Source organism: Triticum dicoccoides, chromosome 6B, assembly GCF_002162155.2.
Source record: "Triticum dicoccoides isolate Atlit2015 ecotype Zavitan chromosome 6B, WEW_v2.0, whole genome shotgun sequence".
Taxonomy (NCBI): Eukaryota; Viridiplantae; Streptophyta; class Magnoliopsida; order Poales; family Poaceae; genus Triticum; species Triticum dicoccoides.
The window spans coordinates 38,150,774-38,175,350 of NC_041391.1; positions in this window are offsets into that span (position 1 = coordinate 38,150,774).

A 24,577-nucleotide genomic window follows, 5' to 3' on the forward strand; every position below is an offset into this window, starting at 1 on the left:
TTCCACCAAAGGATATTTACTTCCCCCATACTTCCTAGTGTGGATTTTGTTACTCTTGGTGCTTGAGCACCCTAGACGTTTGAGGTCACCTCGAGGCCATATTCCATTGTGGTGAAGCTTCGTGGTTTCGTTGGGAGCCTCCGATTGTTGTGGAGATTGCCCCAACCTTGCGTGTAAAGGTTCGGTCGCCGCCTTCAAGGGCACCAATAGTGGAATCACGGCATCTCGCATTGTGTGAGGGCGTGAGGAGAATACGGTGGCCCTAGTGGCTTCTTGGGGAGCATTGTGCCTCCACACCGCTCTAACGGAGACGTACATCCCCTTAAAAGGAAGGAACTCCGGTAACACATCCTCGTCTCCACCGGCTCCACTCTTGGTTATTTCGTGCCTTTACTTTTGCAAGCCTACTTGTTGTTACATCCTTGCTTGCTTGTGTGCTAGTTGTATTTTGCATCATATAGGTTGCTCACCTAGTTGCACATCTAGACAACCTATTTTGTTGCAAAGTTTAATTTGGTAAAGAAAAGCTTAAAATTGTTAGTTGCCTATTCACCCCCCCCTCTAGTCAACCATATCGATCCTTTCAACGTGCACCGGCTAAGCCCGGGCGCCGCTGATCATGGGGACGGCAGGGATCTAGGCTACAGCATGCGGTCTAGAGGGTCCGGCGGTGCGAGATCGCCCTTCGGTCTTCGTCTTTCCTCCGGCGGCTTCGTGGGGAGGGCGGATCCAGTGGTGACGTGGCCATGGTTGACTGGTCGGTTACGCATCCGGTCGGTGACGCATCCGGTCCGTGACGCATCCGGTCGGTGCCGCTATCGGTGGTGGCCATCTCCTCCTTCGCAGGTGGTCGGCCTGAGGCTGGATGGTCAGATCGCGAGATCTGCCATCTAGTTCCGGTTGCGAGTCGGGAAAACATAGTTGCCGGTGAAAACCGAGCCAATGGCAGGCGATGGAGGCGTTCTGCGTCGTTACCTTGAAGAAGGCATCGTCGTGTAACACTGTCAACCCACTCGTACTGCTCTGGGGAAAAACCTAGGATCTGGTCTTCCAGATCGGTCGATGGCGGTACTGCGGTGTCGTTTTCTCTCTTGGGAGCATCGTTTGTGGAGCAGAGCTGGAAGACAGAGGCAAGAGGTGGAGCAGCTTCGTCTTGCATGGAGCTTTCGGTGGAGATGTCAAGCCATGCCTGGCCGACAGGTGCTACGTTGTGACATGCTTGGTCGGCAGGTGCTACGCACGACAGATCTTCCAGAATCTTCGCGTCTGGACGGACGAGCACGGGGCGGTGGCACCGTTGGGCGCCGTGGTGGCGTCAACGGATGGACGGACTGGCAAGGATGATGCAGATCTCTTTCCTGAAGATGGGTCAGCGGTTCGATGATGATGGCGGCGTCTAAAACGTGTGCATGTGGTGTACGCTTTAGGTCTGTTGCACCGGATGTGGGTTCTGATAAGTTATGTGGATGGATCGACGACGGCACCTGTTTTAGATATGGAAAGAGAGCACTCCACATTATCGAGTTTTTAGGTGTGAGTGGTGGCTTCGGGTGGCTTGATGTATGTTCTTGTTAGACCTATGTTGAAATAAGTAAAGATGTCGTATGCATCGATTGCAGAGGCCGGGGGTCTTAACCTCCTTTTCCCAAAAAAAAAAGCGATTTGTGAACTGTTATCCAATATAAAATCTATGATTTGTTCCTTTATTTTTTTCCTCAGGGGTTGAGGAGGTCATGTTGGAAAATGGTGTGGAGTCGCTGTAAGCAGAAGAGTGCATAGATGGCCATCATGATGAGAATACAACCGATTATGTGTTGGGTATTGGTGGTGGTGCTGCTGCTGAATACTGAATGAGGTTGTGCAACTCGAGAGTTCACCACAGCTTGGTATGTAGTATGTCGCTTTTTTGCTCTCTGTTTGGCTGTGACATGGAGTTTCTCCTATGTTCCTTTATCCGGGAATGATTGGTGTGTTTGCTGAGTCAGATATATAACAAGGGCATTTGCGTCATCCAGAGTCATAGTTACCACAGGTTGGTCAGCAATATGGTACTTGTAACTTGTGGCTCTATCTGTCGGCAACAATGTCATCTAACTTTATCATGGAGTCTATCTTGTGTGGCTTGATCTGACAATGACCGGCGTGTCTGTTTGATAAGGTGCCGAGAGCAGTAACAGCGCTTATTAGTTGCTTCAAGAAGTCAAGAGTGATTTCGATCTCGCTGTAGCCCTGTGTCAAGGGCCTCGGTGCCCAAGACAGCAGGACCTCGACTACGTAGTTCGTAGTCGCGGTGGATAGGAGCGCTAGGGTTTTTGCCTGGCTGCTCTATGATGCGGGAGGGGAAGATAGAAGGAAATAACTTTATTGCTTATCCCTAAAGGGTGCTAACTCTCTGATATATAAAGGCCCCATGGGCTAATAACAAACTAGAAACCTATACGAAATAAACTAGTCTAGGAACTAATGTGCCCGGATCAGGACTCCTGTCCAGCCTGCGCCTTGCCTGATGCGGCCGTCGGCTGCTCCTGGCCGCGCGGCCCACGTCTGTAAGACGTGCCCCACATGACATCTCTCCCCCCCTCGACGAGCAGCTCGTCCTCGAGCTGAAAAGCGGGGTAGCGCTCGACGAAACTGTCAAGATCCTCCCATGTAGCTGACGAAACTGCTTCACCCTTCCAGTGGACGAGTAGCTGGCGAACGCCGCGTGCTAGGCGCGCACGAGTCACGCGCTCTGGTTCTGGAACAGCCGCCCCGTTGTGGATCGAAGGCAATCCCGGCGGTGTAGTTGGAGGAATGCCGAAGAACTTCTTGAGGAGGCCCACGTGGAACACGTCATGGAGGCGCGAGCGTGCCGGAAGCTCAAGACGGTATGCCACGTCGTTGATCACTTCTGAAATGCGGTACGGCCCATAGAATCGTGGCTTGAGCTTGCCCCTGGTTGGCAAGTTGAGAGAGGACGCGGCGCGCTGTCGAAGGCGAAGCCAAACCCAATCGCCCACCTCATGCCGAATGTCCCGATGACGTCTGTCGTAGTAGGACTTATAGACCGCCTGTGCCTGTTGTAGACGATAGCGGACGTCCTCGATAAGTTCGTCGCGCTCAGCCATGCTCCTGGCCACTGCAGCCACCCGTGTGTCGCCGGGCTCGTAAGAGCGAATAGTGGGAGGGTCACGGCCATACACAAGCTTGAACGGAGTCTCTTGGGTTGCTGTCTGGTAGGCGGTGTTGTATATGTACTCAGCCCAGGGAAGCCACCGGAGCCACTGCTTAGGACGATCCCCGGTAAGACACCGTAAATACATCACAATGATCTTGTTAGCAGCCTCCGTTTGACCATCCGACTGCGGGTGAAATGCTGACGTCATGTGCAGCTTTGTCCCCGTGAGGCGCATGAGCTCTCGCCAAAAAGCGGAGGTGAAGACGGGGTCGCGGTCAGAGACCATGGACTGCGGCACGCCATGGAGACGAACAACCTCAGCGAAGAACACCTGTGCCACTGACTCTGCCATGTATGGGTGGGCTAACGCCACAAAATGGCAATACTTGCTGAAGCGATCCACCACGGTGAGGATGACAGACTTTCCGCCTACTCGAGGAAGCGCTTCCACGAAGTCGATGCCGATGTCAGTCCACACGCCCGTGGGTACCGGCAGCGGCAGTAGCAGCCCAGCGGGGTGCAAGTGCTCGGACTTGTACCGCTGGCAAGTACCGCAAGTGCGGATGTACTCCTGCACCGTCTTGCGAAGGTTAGGTGCGTGGAAATCGCGGCGGAGACGATGCAATGTGCGCAGGACGCCTTCATGCCCATCATCGTGCACGGCACTGAGAATCTCCTGGAGTAGCGGGGATGACGGCGGAATGTAGAGACGGCCGTTGAAAGTAACGAGGCCGTCGGAGAGCGCCCAAGGCTGTTGCCGCGCACCTGCCGTGATATCCTCCCGCAGTGCGACGAGCGCCGGATCAGTAGACGTCGCTTGCCGGAGGCGATTGATGAAGTCGAAACGAGGCCCTGAGACCGCCATGATCGTCGTCTCCTCCGTGTCACGGCGGGAAAGTGCATCCGCCACCGTGTTGGTACTACCTGCCTTGTACTCCACCGTAAAGTCGAATCCCAGGAGTTTGCCAACCCAATGATGCTGCGGGATGGTGGCCAAACGCTGGTCAAGCAGAAATTTGAGGCTGTAATGATCCGTTTTTACCACAAACTGACGCCCCCATAGGTACGGCCTCCAATGGCGAATCGCGAGCACCAGGCCGATGAGTTCCCGTTCATACGCTGCCAGGGAACGGTGACGTGGCGCGGCTGGCCGGCTAAAGAAAGCCACCGGGTGGTGGTCCTGAAGAAGGACGGCCCCGAAACCGTACGTCGATGCGTCACACTCGACGATGAACGGCCGTGTAAAATCTGGTAACGCGAGGATGGGAGCCGTGGTGATTGCCGTCTTGAGGGTGGTAAAAGCTGCTGCCGCCTCCGGCGACCAAGAGAAACCATCCTTGCGAAGGAGGGCCGTCAGGGGCGCGTTAACCACGCCAAAGTCCTTGACAAACTTGCGGTAGTACCCCGCAAGGCCGAGAAAGCCCCGAACCGCGCGCGCCGAGCGTGGTTGCGGCCAGTCCGCCACCGCCTGCACCTTTTCCGGATCCATGGCCACGCCTGCAGCGGAGATGGTGTGACCCAGGTATGCGATTGATTCAACGGCGAACGCGCATTTGGAGCGCTTGACGAAGAGCCGGTGCTGGTGCAGGACCGTGAAGACGGTGCGCACATGTCGGAGATGGTCAGCCCATGTCTCGCTGAAAATGAGGATGTCGTCAAAGAAGACGAGAACAAAACGGCGCAGGTATGGCCGCAGCAGATCATTCATGAGGCCCTGGAACGTGGCCGGCGCGTTGCAGAGTCCGAACGGCATCACCAGAAACTCGTAGAGGCCGTCATGAGTACGGAAAGCTGTCTTCGGGATGTCCTCCGCACGCATCCGCACCTGGTGGTAGCCGGAATGTAAATCGAGCTTGGTGAAGAAACGAGCGTGCCGTAGCTCGTCGAGGAGTTCGTCCACCACCGGAATCGGGAACGCATTCTTGACAGTAATGGCGTTCAGGGCGCGATAATCGATGCAGAAGCGCCAGGACCCGTCGGCCTTGCGGACCAGCAGTACCGGGGACGAGAAGGCGGAACAACTCGCACGGATGATACCTTGGGCGAGCATGGCGGCGCACTGACGCTCCAGCTCGTCCTTGTGCGCGGCCGGGTATCGATACGGACGGACGGCCACCGGGGCGGAACCAGGTAGCAGGGTGATGCCGTGATCGCGGCTGCGGGGCGGTGGCACGCCGGAGGGGTCGGCGAAGATGCCGTCGAACTCGGTGATGATGGCGTCCAGGAAGTCGCGGCCGCTGCATGATTTTAGGGCTGGCCCGTCCGGTCCTGCAATGCCGTGCCAGCACACCCGATGGCCCCGCCGCCAGAATGTCATGGAGAGGGCTCGGAAATCCCACAGGATCGGTCCGAGCGACGCCAGCCATTGCGTGCCCAGGACGATGTCGTAGCCCGCGAGCGGCAAGGCGAGGAAATCCTCCGCGAACTCCTCGTGGCCGATGCGGAAGGGCACGACGCGGTACGCGCCCTGGCACGGAACGCGCTCGCCGTTGGCCACCGTGACGCGCATCTTCTCTGTGGTGGGGGGCGGTAACGTAGCACGAGCGGCCGCCTCTTCGGCGATGAAGTTGTGGGTGGAGCCTGAATCGATCAGGGCGAGGAGGGAGACACCTCCGAGAGTAATCTGCATCTGCATGGTTTCACTCGTGCGCACGCCGGCGATCGCGTGGAGCGAGATTTGAGGGTCGGCCCGCGATGCATCATCAGTGGCGGAGGCCGCGTCGTCGTCGTCGTCGTCCGGCGCTAAGTCGAGGAGAAAGATGCGCTGGCACACGCGGTTGTGGCCCCTGCCAAACTTCTCGTTACAGTTGAAGCAAAGGCCCAGGCGACGGCGTTCCTCCATCTCTGTCTGGGAGAGACGCTTGATTGGGCGTCCGTCCGGCAGATTGTGGCCCTGCTGAGGTGCGGCTGGTGGGGCCGGAGCGGGGGGCGCGAGGCGTGGTCCCGGTGTCGGCAGGATGCCCTTCTGTGGAAAACGCACCGGTGGCGCGGCGGAAAGCGCGCACTGGTCGCGCAGCTCCAATTCCGGGCGAGGCTCATGGCGACGGCGAGGGACTGTGGGTTATGGATCTCCACGTCGAGGCTGAGGGGTGGCTGGAGTCCCGCGGTGAAGATATGCACTTTCTGTGTCTCGGATAAGGTGCCTGCCCGGGGAAGGAGTGCCTCAAACCGCTCCTGGAAGTCGACGACGGACGTCGTGCGTTTGCACGCCATTAGTTCGCCCAGCGGGTTAGCGCGCAGCGGTGGCCCGAAGCGGAGATTGAGCAGCTCGGAGAAGCGGCGCCACGGAGGTGTGCCCTCGTCGCGCTGGACCTGCATATACCATAGTTGGGCAGGACCCTCGAGATTGTAGGACGCCATCCACACCTTCTCCTCCTCGGCGATCCGTTGTTGATGGAAGAAGGACTCGCATCTGTTGATGAAGGCGAGCGGATCAGACTTGCCGTCGAACTTGGGGAAGTCCATCTTCTGGAACCTGGGCGGCCGATCATTGTGGTGCTGCCCATCATGGGCGGCGGCCGCGCTGGACGAAGAGGAGGACTTGTCCTTCTGGAGTGCGGTGACGGACGACTGCAGGGACATCACCGTGGCCGTCAAGGCCTCGATCATCTTAGCCAGATCCGCGGTGGTCGGTTCTGCCATGCCGGAAGTGACCGAGGCGGCAGCGGATTGTGGCGATGTCGGGGAGCTGGGCGCGGACACAGGGGGGAAAGCGGCCGGCGGATGGAGCGTGGACGAGGAGGAGGATCGCCTGGAACCTGATACCAAGTTGTCAAGGGCCTCGGTGCCCAAGACAGCAGGACCTCGACTACGTAGTTCGTAGTCGCGGTGGATAGGAGCGCTAGGGTTTTTGCCTGGCTGCTCTATGATGCGGGAGGGGAAGATAGAAGGAAATAACTTTATTGCTTATCCCTAAAGGGTGCTAACTCTCTGATATATAAAGGCCCCATGGGCTAATAACAAACTAGAAACCTATACGAAATAAACTAGTCTAGGAACTAATGTGCCCGGATCAGGACTCCTGTCCAGCCTGCGCCTTGCCTGATGCGGCCGTCGGCTGCTCCTGGCCGCGCGGCCCACGTCTGTAAGACGTGCCCCACATGACACCCTGCCCCATGTGGCGTGAATTGAACTAGCTAGTCTGGTACTAAGAAACCAAGGATGTACTGATCTACACCACTGGTTCTGTTTGTGTTGTGTGCCGGTGTCAATCTGTTTTTCAGTTTATTTGTTTGAGCCAAGCTCGTTGGGAGTGAAGTGTTTCTGTGGTGTGCTTCCTCTGTAAATGAAGCGTGTATCTTGCTGGCAGTAAACATGGGCATGATCAACGTGCTCATTTTTTATTAATTTCATCTGTCACTCACACCCTTCTGGGTTCAAAAACTATGCTATTGAATTAAGCATGGGGATGGTGACATTAACCTGGGATCTGCTGGTAGAGAATGATGTAGAGTGTTGACTAATGGTTCCCCGTTGGTTGGATAATTGGACTATTGGGATGAAATCATGTGGTATTTATACTCTGGCTCTAGGAGAGTATAATCCAGCCCTAGTAAATGGACTTATTCGTTGGTATTTACAGCTAGGAGATATTATTTGCACAAAGATAAAAGAAAACACAGCAAATGATTGGCATTGCATTCAAGTCTAAGACCATCGAGTGGTTGAACCGGGGTTCCTATATATGTCAGTAGCTATCAACATGTGGTTCACCTCAAGACTTGGTAGCTTTCCTAATGTCAACAAAGGCACGGCGAATTGTCGAATGTGACTGAAGTAGAGAAGGACCTGAGGCTTGATTGGGACGGTGATCATGACAAACATTAAGTGGTGCAGGATTGTACATATATGGTTATGAGGTTATCCATGGGAATATGATGCACCGGGAATTGACGCAAAGCAAGTTAGTCATATACATTAACTCGCATTATGTAATAATGTTCGTGGTTACACGAAATCACCACCAGATGTCTGAGTTGGTTCGGAGACCAAATCTATCAGATTTCAAAATTTTAAGGTTGAGTTAGTCAGGTTTTAGAGTTAATAGATCAAATTTATCCTTAGAAACTAGTCGAGGGCTCAAGAATAAGTTTCTTGGAAACTAATTGTATTTCTGTGATGAGGCTTCCTGGTCCTAATTAAACAATCAACAAGTGGTAAACCAAGAGTTCATCGGTCCAAGGAGATTTGTATGCGTTAAAAATCAACAGTTGCAGCACTGATCAATTCTCATTGTTTCACAATATGTAAAGACGTTAATGTATGCTTTTGGCACAATGAAGTGAATCAGATGAAGCAAACTTATTGAAGAGAAGAAGCAAACTTTTTGATGTGGAAAATGGTCCACATTCTTCATTGATTTCTTCCTTTTCCTCTTGTTGAAGAGAAGAAGCAGTTTTTATGTACCTACTTCTTGTCTACTGTATTTATGCAAAGCAACTGGCAAACCGTCACACAACAGTTTAAGCTCTACAGTAATTCACCTCGCCTTGCAGGCTGCAGACAAACATCCTGGTGTGTGTGCCTTGATCTGAAAAAGGTGTAATTAAAAACCTTGGACATGGCTAATCAAGAAGCGGCGCCATTACATTAGTCACATGTGGCCTTTTGTCTCTGTTTTGCTGTAATGGAATGAACCTGGAGTTATCCTGGTGTGTGTGCCTTGATCTGAAAAAGGTCGGTAGCAAGTCGACAGGCGCAATATTGCAGTGTCGCGCTACTTGCATTGCAAGAATCTTGTCATGATGGCAGCCCATTTTAGTACATAGCTTCAGGCCCAGGCCACTCTAAAGCTTGAGGCCGAACAAGAAGAGTGAGCAGCAGGACCTCGCGGGGCTATGGCCAGCATGTGTAGCTGAGTGGGCTGACTATGTAAGCGTGGGTGTTAGGTGAACATGGGCATCGAAGATGAACTAGAATCCTGTCCAATGTTCTTCCTCTCCTCCTCCTCCTCCCAAATATTGTAATCTTGATTCTTCTGAATCTGAGCGTAGTTGACCCCCAAATCCTATTTTGTGTCCTACATTAGCTTAGGGTTTATTGCAATTCGTATATCTAGAGCCTTTCAATCCTCATATCTTATCCTATACACTCTGAAATTCCAAAAAATAGGCAGAAATTTGGTTGCAATTTTGATCGGTGGTGAGATTCAGGTTGGGTTCTCCTGTAAAATCCCTGTGCTCTCTCGTTGATCGCGGCGACGGTGTGGCAGCTCCTTCCCTTCTCGTCAAGCAGCGCTGGCAGACGATTTCGACGATAAAGGTTTCCGCTCTATATATAAAGCAAACGTCCGATACATCAAGCCTGCTGGGGCCACAACACAGAAAAGCCCAAAATAAAAGACAAGAAGAAGAAAAGAGAAATAAATGCCGACACCGGCAGATCAACGGAGAAAGGAAGCCCGGCAACCGCTGAACCCTCCAAAGAAGTACCACCATACTCCCAGCATTTCAAAGCGCCGTGCACCAAGCAACACCTTCAAGAAGGGATGAGATGGCGTCGCCATTGTTGCCCGAACAAGTTCTAGGTTTTCCCTAGGTACATGGGGGATGGTGGGGAAGGGATACACCCGACGCCCCCCAGGAAGGACCGACGGCGCCCTCAGGCATCACCGCGTCGGTGCCGAACAGGCCGACATGGATTTCTCCTGATCCACAACCACCACCACCACCCCACGCACTTCGAAAGGCACCACCCCATCCACCGCCCACTAGCTTGTGACAACACGAGACCTAGAGAGGGAAAGGCGACACCAGCAACGGGAGAGAGCACAACTCGACCGAAAGGAGGGGACGGCCTCCACCACTGTAGCGTAGCCGACCGGACAATGCGACGAGGACTTGCCGGGCCCCGACGGCCCGGCAGGGTCCATGTGGACCCGGACAGTCCTGTCACCACGCTGCAGCTCGCCGATCGACGAAGACCTCATCGCCCTTAGACCGCCGCCGCCTCTCCACCACCAGAAAGCGCCGCCGCCGGACGGGGAGCGAGGAGCGAGGAGCGAGGAGCGAGGGGGAGCGCGGAGGGGAGTCGGGGACGAGGCCCCCGGCCGCCTCACTCGGGGAGGCGACACGGGTGTTATGGGGGAGGGACGGCGGAGGGAGGGGTGGAGGTAGGGGGAAGGGCAAGCGGCGGCGGGCACCGGCCACGGCGCGGGAACCCTAGGGTAGCCTCGCCAGCCGATGTCTCGAAGGAGAAGACCGTGTTCAAAGATTCACTACTCGAATTTTCGTATACGACGTGTCCTGGCTCCTGGCAAATTCCTATTTGCCTGAGGGGTGTAAGCCGGGTGGCTGTTGCCGGGTGCAGCACTCGGCAAAGGCTTCGACGGTAGGTTTTGGCCCTTCGCCAAGTGTCGGTGAGGCCATAAGAACAAGTTGAACAAGCTGAACAAGCCATTGAGAACAAGCTAAATTTCTCAAGGGCCTGCATGAGGACATTCATGCTGCTATTGTTCTCCGCCGCCCAGAACAGTTGATGCAGTCGTATCCTTGGCGCTGTTGTAAGATGCCGAGTTAGCTGGGTTCAAATCCAACGCGTATGTGCCTAAGAAATGGCATAATCAGGCGGGCCTGGCAAGCAAGGACCGCACCCAGATGAACTGCAGACTCCTCCTACCTCAGTGGCAAGAGTTGTTGAAGTCATTAATTTAGCTAAATGGGTCGACCTAAAGAATCAAAGGAGATTAAGAGGGGAGAGTGTTTTAACTGTTAAGTGCAGAGGTAAATTTGCACCACGTCACAAATGTCCAACTCAAGTCTCTATCGTAGTAATGGAAGAATTATGTGCCGCATTACCTGATAATAATCAATTATGTGTGGAACAGTGTGACAATTCTTCTGAGGAAATTGATGCTGACCTAGAACAAGCTTTAAGTCTCTCATCTGAAGCTTCTCAAGGAACAAGTGGTAAAAAGACTGAGATTGTTGGGATCTGTGGGACAACAATAGATCTTAATATTGGTTGATTATGGAAGCTCTGCTAATTTTATTTGTTCTGCCTTAGTGGAACTATTAAATTATTACCTAATGTCCAAGGCACTATTGCCAATGGCGCCAAAATGGCCGATAAAAGCAAATCGCAGCATCTAGTCTTGATATAACTGTGGTGGAGGCACGAGAAGGCGGACTTGGGATGCTTGTTCGTGGACATGACACATACGGCCGCATTTATCCTATTTGGAGAAACAAAGGTGAGAGTTCCATTCAGTGGCAGAAGAAGAAGATAATCTCCTTAGTTTTTTTTTACATTCAATAGATTAATTTTGACTGTCAGAGTGATTTTGTCATCTTGCTGTATGGGATTAGTAAGGTACAACAAAATTAAGGAAAGGTACTGATCTACTCCACGAGCTAGAACAAAACTAAGGAGACGGCACTGGCTAGCTATGTGATCTGCTGGTAGAGTATGATGTAGAGTATGGGCTAATGGTTGCCCGTTGGTTAGATCGTCGGGCTACTACTGATGAAATCATGTGGTATTTATGCTCTGCCTATGAGACAGTACGGTCCAAGCCCAATGAATGGAATTGTCCATTTGGTATTTATGGTAGGAGATACGATTTTCACTAAGATTAAAAAAACATGCTAGATGACTGGTAATGCATTCAAAGCCGTAGCCGAGTAAAATACCACCACAACTGCGTACAATGCATGAAAAAACCAACATTTTCATAACTGTTTGGAAACAACACTGTTTTTCAGTAAACGTGTTGCCGAAAAGCACTGACCCGTCGGTTGACCGAGTTTTGACAACGAACCTGGCACCCCGGCCACGCGCGGCATCCATCGAGGGATTCTCGACCCTCCACGCGCCTCCAACAACATGAAGCATTGTTGGAACGAGGGCGGAGTTGGGAAGACTTATTCCACGCCGACGATGACCCAATCTGTCTCACCATTGATGAATGGAGATCAAACAATAGAATTAATCCTAACCCTACCACCAGAAAGAAGCAAAGGGGGGAGGGAGGCCACAAAATTGCGGGCGAGGAAGGCTAGATAGGGAGTCGTCGCCCTGTCGTCTAGGTTACGGGGGAACAGAGGTGTAAGGGCTTCTCCAACGCCGACCCTCAAACCACCTGCATATATCTGGACCACGAAAGCTATCCAAGGCTGTCCTGTACCGGTCCATGACGTGGTTCGGACGTACTTTCTTCCGCAAATCAGAGACAAATGTGATGCGTTTTGCTGGCGTCAGGATAGTGATCACGCCCGCTTCTGACCACACTACCCCAGTCAAACCCCTCCTTCCTTGGCCGTGCATGTTTCTGTCCAGCGCCAGCTTCCCGAATTCATGCCATTGTAGAACGCGTCGCTGCACATTGAAGACGGCTCAGGGCGGACGCGTACGACCTCTCACTGCCTTCGCCATTGAAGTGGTGCGCTGACCGATGGTGCCGCACGCTGCACACCCGACTGAACACATCTCCTGGTCGCATTCAAACGCCTCCATTAAACCCGCATGGAAGTCGATAAAGCTACTCCAGCCAAGCGTCCTTTCACGAGCGGCCCGGCATAAAACACAACATCGGGCAATCTCCTCCAGTCTGCCCTCTATTTAAAGGAGGCCAGATGCCAGGCAAGAATCGCATCACTCCGCCGCTCCCCATCACCTCCTTCCACCATATTCTCAACCCTTTCGATGGCATCTACGAGCAGGAAGAACAGGTCTCCGGCATAAAAGCTGGCTGGATGGCCCACCAAGCCCACCGGACACGAGTGTGGCAGCTCACAGCACCACCTCCCTCGCCTAGCCCGATAGAGCAACTTGCCGTCATGCCGGTAGAGAAAGAAGCCAACTGTGTGAAGATTGACGAGTTGGTGGCCAGCGCATTCGTGTTCGCCGCCAACATCGACGGAAAGTAGAATACAGGAGGATGCGGCTGCTTGGGTCACAGGAAGGCCACCACAGGCATGTCACCTACTTTTACAGTCGGTGACCTATCCCGTTCTTTATCTCAAACCATCCTCGGCCCCTGCCTGGCCTGCACGGAAGGGAAGGAGCCCCCTTCCCCTCCGGCTAAAGCACCCTCTTTGCCAGTCCAATGAGCGGCGCATCCGGACATAAGGAATATACAGGGGAAGAATATACCTCCGGGGCTCTCGACAGTCTGGTGAGCGGGTTGCCGGACATGGCGAAGACAAAGGGATCCGTCGCGGCTTGGCGTAGACTTGTGTAGTGTACCATGTAGTAGGAGTGGAACTCCGCGCGACTCGTACATGCTAATAGTTTTATCTTTTTAATTAAAATATGTTCAAAATATAAACATTTTCGTCTGGTTTGTATGAAATCTGTCATGTTTATATGGAAATCGGCCCTATTTAAATGAATTTCATCCGGTTGAGTCATAAAGAGTTTGAAATATATCTGCGCAGCGTTGGATGGCGGCTTCCTACATCCATGTCCACGGACTGGTCTCCCCCTGTCCGCGGACGAATGCGGGAGGAAATTTGTGGGCGCCGTTCTTGATGCCCTAACGAAAAATGCCACGTTGGCTACATGGCCAACTTGTTCCTAGATAGTTGCTTGAAGTCGTATTATATTTATTCGTGAAATTAATCAAAAATATTTCCTCATGTAATTTTGGTATCTAAACACTAAAATCGTATCTACTTTATTCTCAAATTTTAAATTAGGACAAATTAGCCCCTCAATGGTTGTTGTACTAGTGGGGCCACTTACATCGTAGTTCAGTAATAATTAATTCTAAAAATGTAAAAAAATTAAGAAATCCAAAAAAAAGAGTGAGATACTTGCAAATTGTGAGCATTGTGAACAAAATAAAGCTTTGAACAGAACTTCTTAGAAAAATCGTATAAACAGGAAATGCAGAAAAACCAAGAGAGAACATCACGAGGGTTGGCTAATTATTTGTGAGCTTTCTCAATCCTCATTTTTGTTAGAATACTTATGAATTTATTTCTTCTAGATTTTCCGTTTTCCCGGGATTTTGACATTCCCTCGTTTTGTACAAGAAAACATTCGCTTATTTTGTACTCCCTCTGTAAACTAATATAAGAGCATTTAGATCACTAGTTTAGTATTCTAAACGCTCTTATATTAGTTTACGGAGTGAGTATATCTTTTCATTAATACTCATGTGTCATTATCTTATTTCTTGAATATATTTTTTTTTTGTTTTTATTAACCAAGTGTTTTTTCAGGGAATCTTCATTTATTATAAAATCTCAAACTTCTTAAAAAGGGTATTTATCGACATTTTCTTTTGAATGTCTGTTTTACCGACTGGGTTGCTACGTTTGAGAACTGCCACATCGTCAGTGTAAGCCCTTCGAATGGGGTTAATGCTTATATTAATCCAGTTTGTACAGTTAAGGGTCAGGTTTGACTGGCTTTAGATATGGTCAAAATTTAATCTTAACAAATTTTTCTGGCCTAAAAATAAAAGATTTGCTTAACTCACTGCAATTTCATGATTCCATTTTCCTTTTCTCAAAAAGCAAAGGACGATAGGCCTGTGGTCGACTAAAAGTTCGTTGGTGCAAGCAGGCTTGTGCATACACCATCGATCATGTCCAGTGATGTTTTCAGTATACTAATTGTTCATAACTAGAACGTGTTTTAGTTTGTTAAGATGATTATGATCCAAAGATAAATAAATAACATTGTTATGGTCCCATACTGTCTTGGCGACCGACGTCTCACAAGCCCTGTGTAGTTTTTTGGTTTTGTGGCTTCATATTCATTCCATTAGTTTCATATAAAGCCAGTCAAGCCTGTGGAAACATATTTTGGTATCACATCCATCTTATTTTCATCACGAATGGCAAATCAACCAACACCAATAAATTTTGATTTATTTACATATGTGTACCTTCTTCATAATATGCAGTAGGACACTCTCATGCTATTTCCTTCAAAAAAATGAAGTACTGTTTCAGTGTTGCTCCGGTGTGCATCGACTACTTTGTCCTGCTTTGATAGCAATATTTGGTGTAATGGCCACAACAACTATCATGCCAATTTCCGTTGAAGGAATAATGTCTAGGCCACACGCTATGTCCATTCACTGGTCTATAAAAAACTACTTCCACATGCAACAAATCATATGTAGTTGCTAGAGGGATACTGACCAAGAGTAGGAGTGCAAAAACAATGAGAATGATGGGTGTCATCGGCGGTCAGATGATATATAACCTCTGAGGGATGAGATGCATCGGAAATATGATTCGGAGAATGACACTGTACTCGGTCCCTGTCTCATGTTCCAGAGCTATAGTAAGCACTCAAGCCCACTTTACACATTCTAGTTGGTGCAATTTGGTCTAGAGACTGATGAGCATGAAGTTTCCAAGAGGTGCATGAGCTGAACCAAGCATGTGCTAATCGTGAGTATTGTGTATTTTTTCACGTCGGTGCACCGTGCACATTGTGAACATTGTCATCTCCACCAGTGGACGATTCTCCATCTTTTGCTTGTGGTCTTCACTCTATGCTCCTATAATGTAATGACCGGTTGTTCATCCTTTTTAATAAACTAGCAAAAGAGCCCGTGCGTTGCAACGGGGTAACGAAACTATGTTCCGTCACTTATCACAATTGCTCCGTCTCGTCACTGTCATCAATCTATTCACCCTTCCGCCCTTTTGCAAGTTTCCTTCCGCTCTTTTGGAAGTTTTATTATGTACAAGGCCTTGTGGCTTCCATCGTCGTACTGAGCAAATGAGAGTTAGAAAGGAGAGGTGGAGGTCAAGGCCTACTTTGAGTGCCATCTTAATAACTGGAGCCTCGATCTGTTTTACTTTCCTTGTCAGCACAATCAATGATTTTGATTTGCTTGTATCTGGGTTATATAACTAAATGCTCCTTGTGGAGCTAGTGTCCACATCCCTTGATGCTAATCATTATAGCTACAATAGAAGGCTGTGATGTTGCATCGAATATATTTTGGTGGGATCATGCACATGGAAAAATTTGGTACCATCGACGATGAGGGTAAGAAAGATGTAGGTTACCTACAAATATATTCAACTTGAAAATAGTGCTTCCTCTATAAATAAGTATAAGAGCCTTTAATTCTTTACAGAGGGAGTACGTGTCAAATACTGCATGGTCCGGTAGAAAGCATCTACCTAGTTTTTGTGACATCCGTTACTGCAGGTGTTGTTGCAGTTGATGGTCAGTTGGTCAGTAGGCAAAGGCATGTACATCAGCTTGAGCTCTGAGACAAAGAAGATATGTGAGTGACCGATTCAACGTTGATGACAGTGTTGGCCTCCCATCGAGAGAGCTACTTCTCCTGTGAGCTCCCACTCGAGGGAAGCGAGGCATGCGGAGCCAGCCTGGTTCCCAACATCTGCGAGCTCCACATCTCGTTGTAAACTTCTAGACTAATCAATGCCAAATCACAAATATATTTAGGGAGATCAAAAGCTCTGGCAACAGTATTTCTTCTCCCGGTCTCTCCATGGAGTCCATATACTTATAAATGGTATGGTCAATCACAAGATGAGCAACTCCCCTACACTAATATGTGCATACGACGTGATCATCATGGTCCTTTATAACATTGACGATTGATTAATGGAAGCAGCGGCTGAAGCGATCAATATAATGGTACTAATGTACTTGATCGAAAATGTGTTGTATGGCGTCTAGACCTATGCGTCCGCGCGAGAGCTGGTGTTGATGGCAGCGACGGCTTTGCTGAGGCGAGCCTATTTTTTCAATAAGCGTGTTGGTTTTGATATTTTTATACATGTATATATCTAGAGTCCTATGTTCATGTTCAACAGATTCAGATGGGATATCAAAGGGAGCGAAAAAACCGTGTGTATCGCTTGTTACTGACTCAGACGAATGCGACGTAAAGTATTAGGCCAACGAAAGAATTTTTTAGGTATGTATGTATATTTAAAATTTATACACATTTTTCTCAGTTTTGTTTTCATATATAACAAGTTATATTTTCAGTTAGTGTTTGAAAGATAAATATTTCGAAGACCATTTCAATCTGTCAGACGTAAAAAATTAGGCAACAGGTTATAGTTTGAGTTAGTGTTTGAAAGATAAATATTTTGAAGACCATTTCTTGAGTTAGTGTTTGAAAGATAAATATTTTGAAGACCATTTTAATCTGTCAGAAAAAAGAAACAGAAAAATTAGGCAACGAAAGAATTTTTTAGGTACAACATGTTATATTTTGAGTTAGTGTTTGAAACATAAATACTTCGAAGACCATTTCAATCTGTCAGACGTAAAAAATTAGGCAACAGGTTATAGTTTCAGTTAGTGTTTGAAAGATATATATTTTGAAGACCATTTCTTGAGTTAGTGTTTGAAAGATAAATATTTTGAAGACCATTTTAATCTGTCAGAAAAAGAAACAGAAAAAGTTAGGCAACGGGTTATAGTTTGAGTTAGTGTTTGAAAGATAAATATTTTGAAGACTATTTTAATCTGTCAGGAAAAAGAAACATAAAAAGGTGGAATGCAGGGACTAGAACCCGGATCTCACGGCTACAAGAGCGGCGCAATACACTACTTGAATACTTCTGCTCTCGTTGGGACACCACATCTAGATAAACCAAAGACAACAGCCGCGAAAAAAAACTGAATCGTTTTTCCTTACTTATAGGTGGCATTGGTGGGTTATATTTAGCAACTTTAAGAGCAAGTTAGGTGACGTACCATCAGAAGCAGTAGATGCTTTATTATTAGGGGAGATATCAAGATGGACTCGTCATAAATCCGTCGTTAATTTTCTCTTAAAAAATGAACTGGATGTGAACTAATTTGTATACGGTTATACGAGGGAATTTATACAAACATGTCAAACTCGTTATGATGATGGGTGAGCGCCTCCATTTGGTTATTTGCAAACAGTGAAACAGACCGTGCAAATGTACAAATTGATTCAAGAAGTGTCTCCTTCTCTCCCCGGATGCTCCTCCCACTCTTGGTTCAGTTTGTGTGTATGTTGGTTCAGTTCAACATTTTGAGAGCATCGTTGTGGATCAACATTTTTTCTTCTTATTTTTAATCTCACACAATAGATTTAAGCAGGGGACACCTCCGTTGTTACATTTGCATGAAGACGCTGCAAAATGACGGAATTGCATCAACAAGCGCTGACTTCTTGGCGGGATGGCCGGCGGCGCGGCGGAAGAGCTGCAGATCCGCGTTGAGCACAAGCGACAGTGACAGTCCCACCCACATCTGCTGCCGTGGCGGCATGGTACCGGGAAGCTGCCTCGCTGCCAATCCCCGATGACGTCCTTCTAGACATCTTTTTAGACAAAAAGCGTACGCCTGACTTTATAGATAAAGCCATCAGACAGAGTTCCAACCATCACAGTCAGCCACATAGACAATAAAAGAAAGTACGCCCCAAAAAAGGGAACACCCGAAGTTAAGGTACATGGCTCCCAGGCCAGTACACGGCACACAGGCCGGAGGGGAAAGAAACGAACTAGCCATCAACTAGTCGAGGCAGCGCAAAAACACAACTAAGCAACATGCTCCTGTCTGAAAAGGGAGGACGCTGAGGCCCGAACTTTAGATATCAGCAGATCAAGAGCATCACGGTCCTCCGTCTTAGTCAATGATCTCCACTGCTGCAATATAATACATGATTTAAATAAACAATCAGCACGCTTAGCAGGAAAAACATGCTCGATAGTAAACTTGTTTCTAGTCGTCCACAGGGCCCAACAAATCGCTCCAAGTCCAACCCAAAAGACCCTTTTAGTAACACCATTCAACGATTGGGCCAAGACCCGGAGCTTAGAGAAAGACGAGGGGTCCCATGTGACCTGAAGCCACGATCTAACACAGCTCCTAACCAACTTGGCCAACACACAGTGAAAAAAATATGAGTCGTATCCTCCAAAGCACGACACAGGGCGCAAAATTCCAACCCAGGGCCGTTCCTCTTACGAATTTGGTCCGCTGCGGGCAAACAACCTCTAAAGGATTGTCAGAGGAAAATTTTCATTTTAGGAGGAATACGGGCACGTCGGACCTGAGAAAATCTATTGGTGGGGGTGCCACCCACGAGCTTATAATATAAAGATTTAACCGAAAAGCTCCCAGACGAGGTATGGGGCCAAACTACCGAGTACTCATTCTCCGAGGGCGTAGGGATGAGAGGAGAGAGTCTTTGCCAATCTTCAAACTCTACATGAGATAATGAACGCCAGAAGGCCAGGTCCCAATTATTAGCCGAGAGCTCGGCAATAGAGATATTCGGGTTCGGGCAATAAGAGAACAAAATAGGGAAGCTCACGGATAGAGGTGAGTCTCCACACCACCAATCAAGCCAAAAGCGAACAGAGGAGCCATCTCCAACCACAAACTTAACATGATCCAAAAACAGAGGTCTGACTTTAACCAAATCCTTCCAAAATTGGGATCCACCTCGGGCAGAGTCAAACAAGGGGCTAGAAAGAGGGAAGTACTTAGCTTTGAGAATGGAGTACCATAAAGATCTCAATCCCGTTGACATGGTTTTCGACCACCACTTAATCAGAAGACACTTATTCATAATGGCAATATTAATAATGCCCAACCCCCCAAGGTTTTTAGGTCGAGACATAAGTTTCCCACCTGACAAATATGTATTTCCGCTTATTATCTGCATCGTTCCAATAAAAAGCCCCTCTGTGTTTGTCAAAGCCTGCATGCGTGCCGGCCGAAAGCAAGTAGAAGCCCATGAGAAACATTGTTAAGGAGGAGAGGCAAACGTTGATCAGCGGTACTTTCCCTAGCATTAGTGTTATACCTACCACGCCAAGGGAGGACCCTATTGCCCACTTTAGCTACACCTGGTGCAAATTCTTTCGCAAAGAGCCGCTCAGGAGAGATAGGAAGGCCCAGGTATTTCAAAGGGAAGGATCCCAACTTGCAATTGAGGAGGTGGGACACCCTTAAGGCCTCAGTGTCATCCACACCGGTAGTAATGACCTCACTTTTAGAAAAGTTAATTTTGAGTCCCGACAGGGCTTCGAAACACAACAAAATGAACTTGAGATGAGCAATACAAGAATCATTAAGTTGGACCATAATGATAGTATCATGTGCGTATTGGAGGTGAGTGACCCCTTCTGTAAGGAGATGAGCAATGAAAGGAGAAATATGGCCATGGGAAGCCGCTCTAGATAGAATACGAGATAAAGCATCGGCAACAAAATTAAACAGAATAGGAGACGCAGGATCACCTTGCCAAAGGCCCCTACCATTGGCAAAGTAATTGCTAACCTCGCCATTAACAAAGACCACAATGTGGCCCCCCGAGACTAATTGCATGATCCTATGGACATAGGCTCCACTAAAGCCTTTAGCAACTAACACCCTTCTCAAAAAAGGCCAACTAACCGAGTCATAAGCTTTCTCAAAGTCTAATTTTAGAATAACAACTTTAGATTTATGCCTCTTAAGATCATGAACAATCTCCTGAAGACAAAGGATCCCATCAAGGATAAAATGACCTTTAATGAAAGCAGATTGGAAAGCGCTAATAGTTCTGTGAGCTATAGGAGTAAGGTGAGTGGCAAAGCCCTTAGCCGGGAATCTAGCAAGGTTATTAATAAGGGCAATGGGCCTGAATTGAGATATGATCTCCGCTCCTTTAATCTTAGGGATCGGAGAGATGGACGCATAGTTCAAGCGCGAGATATCCACCATGCCCAGGCAAAACCCCTGAATAATTTGACACACCAGCCGACGAAGCTGTGTCCAGAACATTTTGAAGAACGGGATAGAAAACCCATCAGGACCGGAACCAACATTTGGGTTAGCAGAATTTATGACCTCCCATATCTCCTTAGCGGACAAAGTAGGAATCATTAGTGCTTCATTCTCATCAGCCAAAGTTCTATTAGCATTATCCCACAGAGAGGAAGAGATAGAGAGGCCACTTTCCTGTTTGGCCCCCAAGAGAGAGGAGAAGAAATCCACTACATGTGCAATAATCTAGGACTGATCCGAGGATCGAACACCATTAATGATGAGGCTATCAATGAAACATCTTCTTCTTCTCCCATTAGCAATAGCAAAAAAGTAGGCCGTAGGAGAGTCGCCTTTAAGGGTCCAATTAAGGGTACCATGCTGACGCTAATAAATTTCTGCCTGCTGATGCACCTGCATTAGTGCGGCTTCTAGGTTATATCTCATAGCCCATTCATTGTCAGAAAGGCCAATCAAATCCGCAGTTAGGTCCAGGCCCGCGATCTGATCTTCTAAAGAATTTTTCTCCCTGCGCACCTCCGCAGCCATATTGCGAGACCAGCCCTTAAGAAACTTCCTTAACTCGTAGGAGCATTTGTGCCAATCATCCATGGGGCCAAAGGAGCGCGGAGAGGGAGAGAGGAGTAATGAGATTTTGGAGGCCAACATAGGAATGAATCCCTCAACAAGAAGCCAAGAGGCATCAAATTGAAAGCGCGAGGAGGTCATAGGAAGACTGAGGCCAGAGTCAAGAATTAGGGGCGCATGGTCAGAACCCACCGCAGGTTTAGCTTTCAGAATCGCACAAGGAAATAGAGCGTCCCAACCAGGGTAGATGAAGGCCCGGTCCAGCACCGCCCGGACCGGATCAAGCTGGTGGTTAGACCAGGTAAAGCGAGCTCCCACCCTAGGCAACTCGCGAATGGAACAAGAGCTGATGAAATCATTAAAAGCATAAGCAAGTGCCCATGAAAAGTTAGAATTATTCTTATTAGAGGGAGTGCGCAGGAGGTTAAAGTCTCCTCCAATAACCAAAGGTATCGTACATGAGTCAATCTTAGTAGATAACTCGTCAAGGAACAACGAAGTAAGCGAGTGATCTGCAGGGCCATAAACCACCATAAATTCATAGAGGGTGTTAAGATGCCGATGGTGAACCTTGATTCTAGCCCAGAAAATTCCATGGTCAAAGACAACAAACTCAAAAACATCCCGTTTACAGCCAATAAGAATGCCACCCGAGTGCCCAGAGGAAGGAAGAAAGTGCCAGTCAAATCTATCCATGCCCACTATCGTTGATAGTTCATTAGGGGAAAAGATTCTTTAAAAGTTTCCACAAACCCTAAATGTCAATGTTTTCGCCTCTGACAACATCCCTAATTTGGTCTCGACGCCCCTAGGGCCAAAACCTGTAATATTCCAGAATAAAGCCTTCATTTGAAAGATCAGTTTTTGATGTGAAGACTAGACCTGCAAGGGGCCACGCAGGATTTAGAGCGCTTGTTCGTGCCTCTTTTAGCTGGAGGAGGGTGAGACTGGCCACAACCATCGTCCACATCCCCCTTGGTAGCCTGCCCAGAGCCACCCCTAGCGACCTGCGAGGCTTGGGCCAACTCATTAGCCTTGGTGGTGGAAAGAATAAGAGAGGGAGATCCAACACCAGGCACAGAAGACACACCCACATCCGATAAGATATGCAACAAGTGATCATCCGATAGCGAAGGTAAAACCAGACGAATGGGTGAGGTAGGGGAGGTGGTGGGTGAGGTACCGTACCTGGGGGGAGATCCTTGGACGCAGCACGACGCTCCGCCCGCAGAGCCACCGGCACACCGGAGTCCCGAAAATGCTGCCCCTTGCAGGCCATCGACGCCGGCGAGCACAACACAGGAGAGCGGGCCGAAGGAGAGGCCGAGGTGGGTCCGGAAGCAGACGCAACCCCCAAGTCCTGATCCAGATGGGGGCAAATGCCCGTAATCAATTGCTTTGAGCCTGAGGAGGCCCTACTCTTGGCCGAGAATTTTCTGACAGAGGTTTTCTTGTTCTTCGAGGGTAAGCTTGGATTGGCAGGGAGCGGGAAGGACGGAGGCAAGTCTTCAATCCCAGAGAACGATGGGGACAAAGGACGGACAGGCAGATTAGAACAGACCCTCGAGATAGGGTGCCCATGAACACATTTATTCCATGACCAACAGCCTCCTGGGTCATCCCTCCCAAAGCATGAGCCTCCTTCCCATCCTTCTAGGGTGCACCCGGCGCCGCACTGGACTTGAAAAGATCGTGAATAGCAGGCCCATACTGTCCCATTCATATTGAGTAAAGTGAGGATCGGTACCAAGGCTAGGGTTTTGCCCACCCATCGAACCATCGCCTTGCTTGTCTTGATCTGGATTGGCAGAACCGTGAGGGTGAGGGAGGAGGGTCTTGGACCGCCTCAGCACCCTCGACTCGAACCCGTAGCCGCACACCATCAGAGGAGGGAAAGACATCAAGAGTGCCACGAACATAGATACGGTCAACACACCAGACTTTGATACGCACCGGGCCAATCTTCTCAAGGGTTTCCGAATCAACCTCAACAAGCTTGCCAATCAGGACACCAAACGCCATCATGAACTGAATCGAACGAAACCCAGCTGGAACATCATCCACCAACACCCAAACTTGGGAAAGCGATCCCACCGCTTTGGCACCACACGTCGCCGCCTTAACTAACACCACCAACTGGTTGAAGGGGAGGGTGAAACTTGTGCACGACGAGATCATTCTTAGACAATCTTTGCAGGGGAACACCACTGCGAACTTATAATCAGAAAGCTGGAGCACTTGCCACTCCCAAATCCACAAGCCATCCAGCTTGGTTTGCAGGGAGATTTTTTGGTCCTGGACCGTGACGATAGCAGCATCCGAGAGTGACAGAGCAACAACGACCAGGGGTACCTCACTGTCCAACGCAAAGAAGGAGCAGCCAGGGGGGCGAGTCCCAAAGTGAACAAAGTTGGGAGGCTTGGAGCAGTTCTGGTAGTTAACAGTTAGATGACCATCAGATTTACAGATCAGACAGAACGGTGGGTTGAGGCATCTGGACTGAAGGTGCCCTAGTTGATGGCAAGCAAAGCAGGTGAGAGAGGCAGGGGGATTTGGTGGATTGACATTTTGGCAGGGAGGAGGCAGAGGGGAAGGTAGGATGCCATCCCCCAGCCCTGTCGAGGCAGATCCAGGGCCAGAGGGTGGGAAATGACGAGGCTTGAACTGCGAAGAGAAGAGCCCGAGCCGAAGCGTGGGGGCGGGTGGAGGGGCCCAGCCCCAGCACCAGAGGGACGGGGAGGAGGCTGTGGTTTCCGCGGCGGGGCCACCGGTCCCCGCAACGGAGCCTGGCACGGACCCGATGAGGAAGAACCACCAGGCCCACCCGCGGTCACCACCTCCCATGGATCGGCAGCAGACGAGCTTGCGGCACCCGAGCCAGACGCCAACGTGCCAGATCCAGCTGCCGCCCACGCCTGCTCGTCGCGCTGGAGCCACTCCAGTATGGTCGCCCAAGCCTCCTCGCCCAAGCATCCAAAGCCGTCGCCCTCACTGCTGACTTCACCTTATCCTTCCTCCTCGCCCCATCCAGTGACTAGGCCATTTCAGACATCTATGACGGTCACGTCGTCCTTGGCAGGCACGACAATGCGGAGATGGTGGTGTGCGATCCCTTGCACCGGTGGCACCTCATGCTTACCCCAA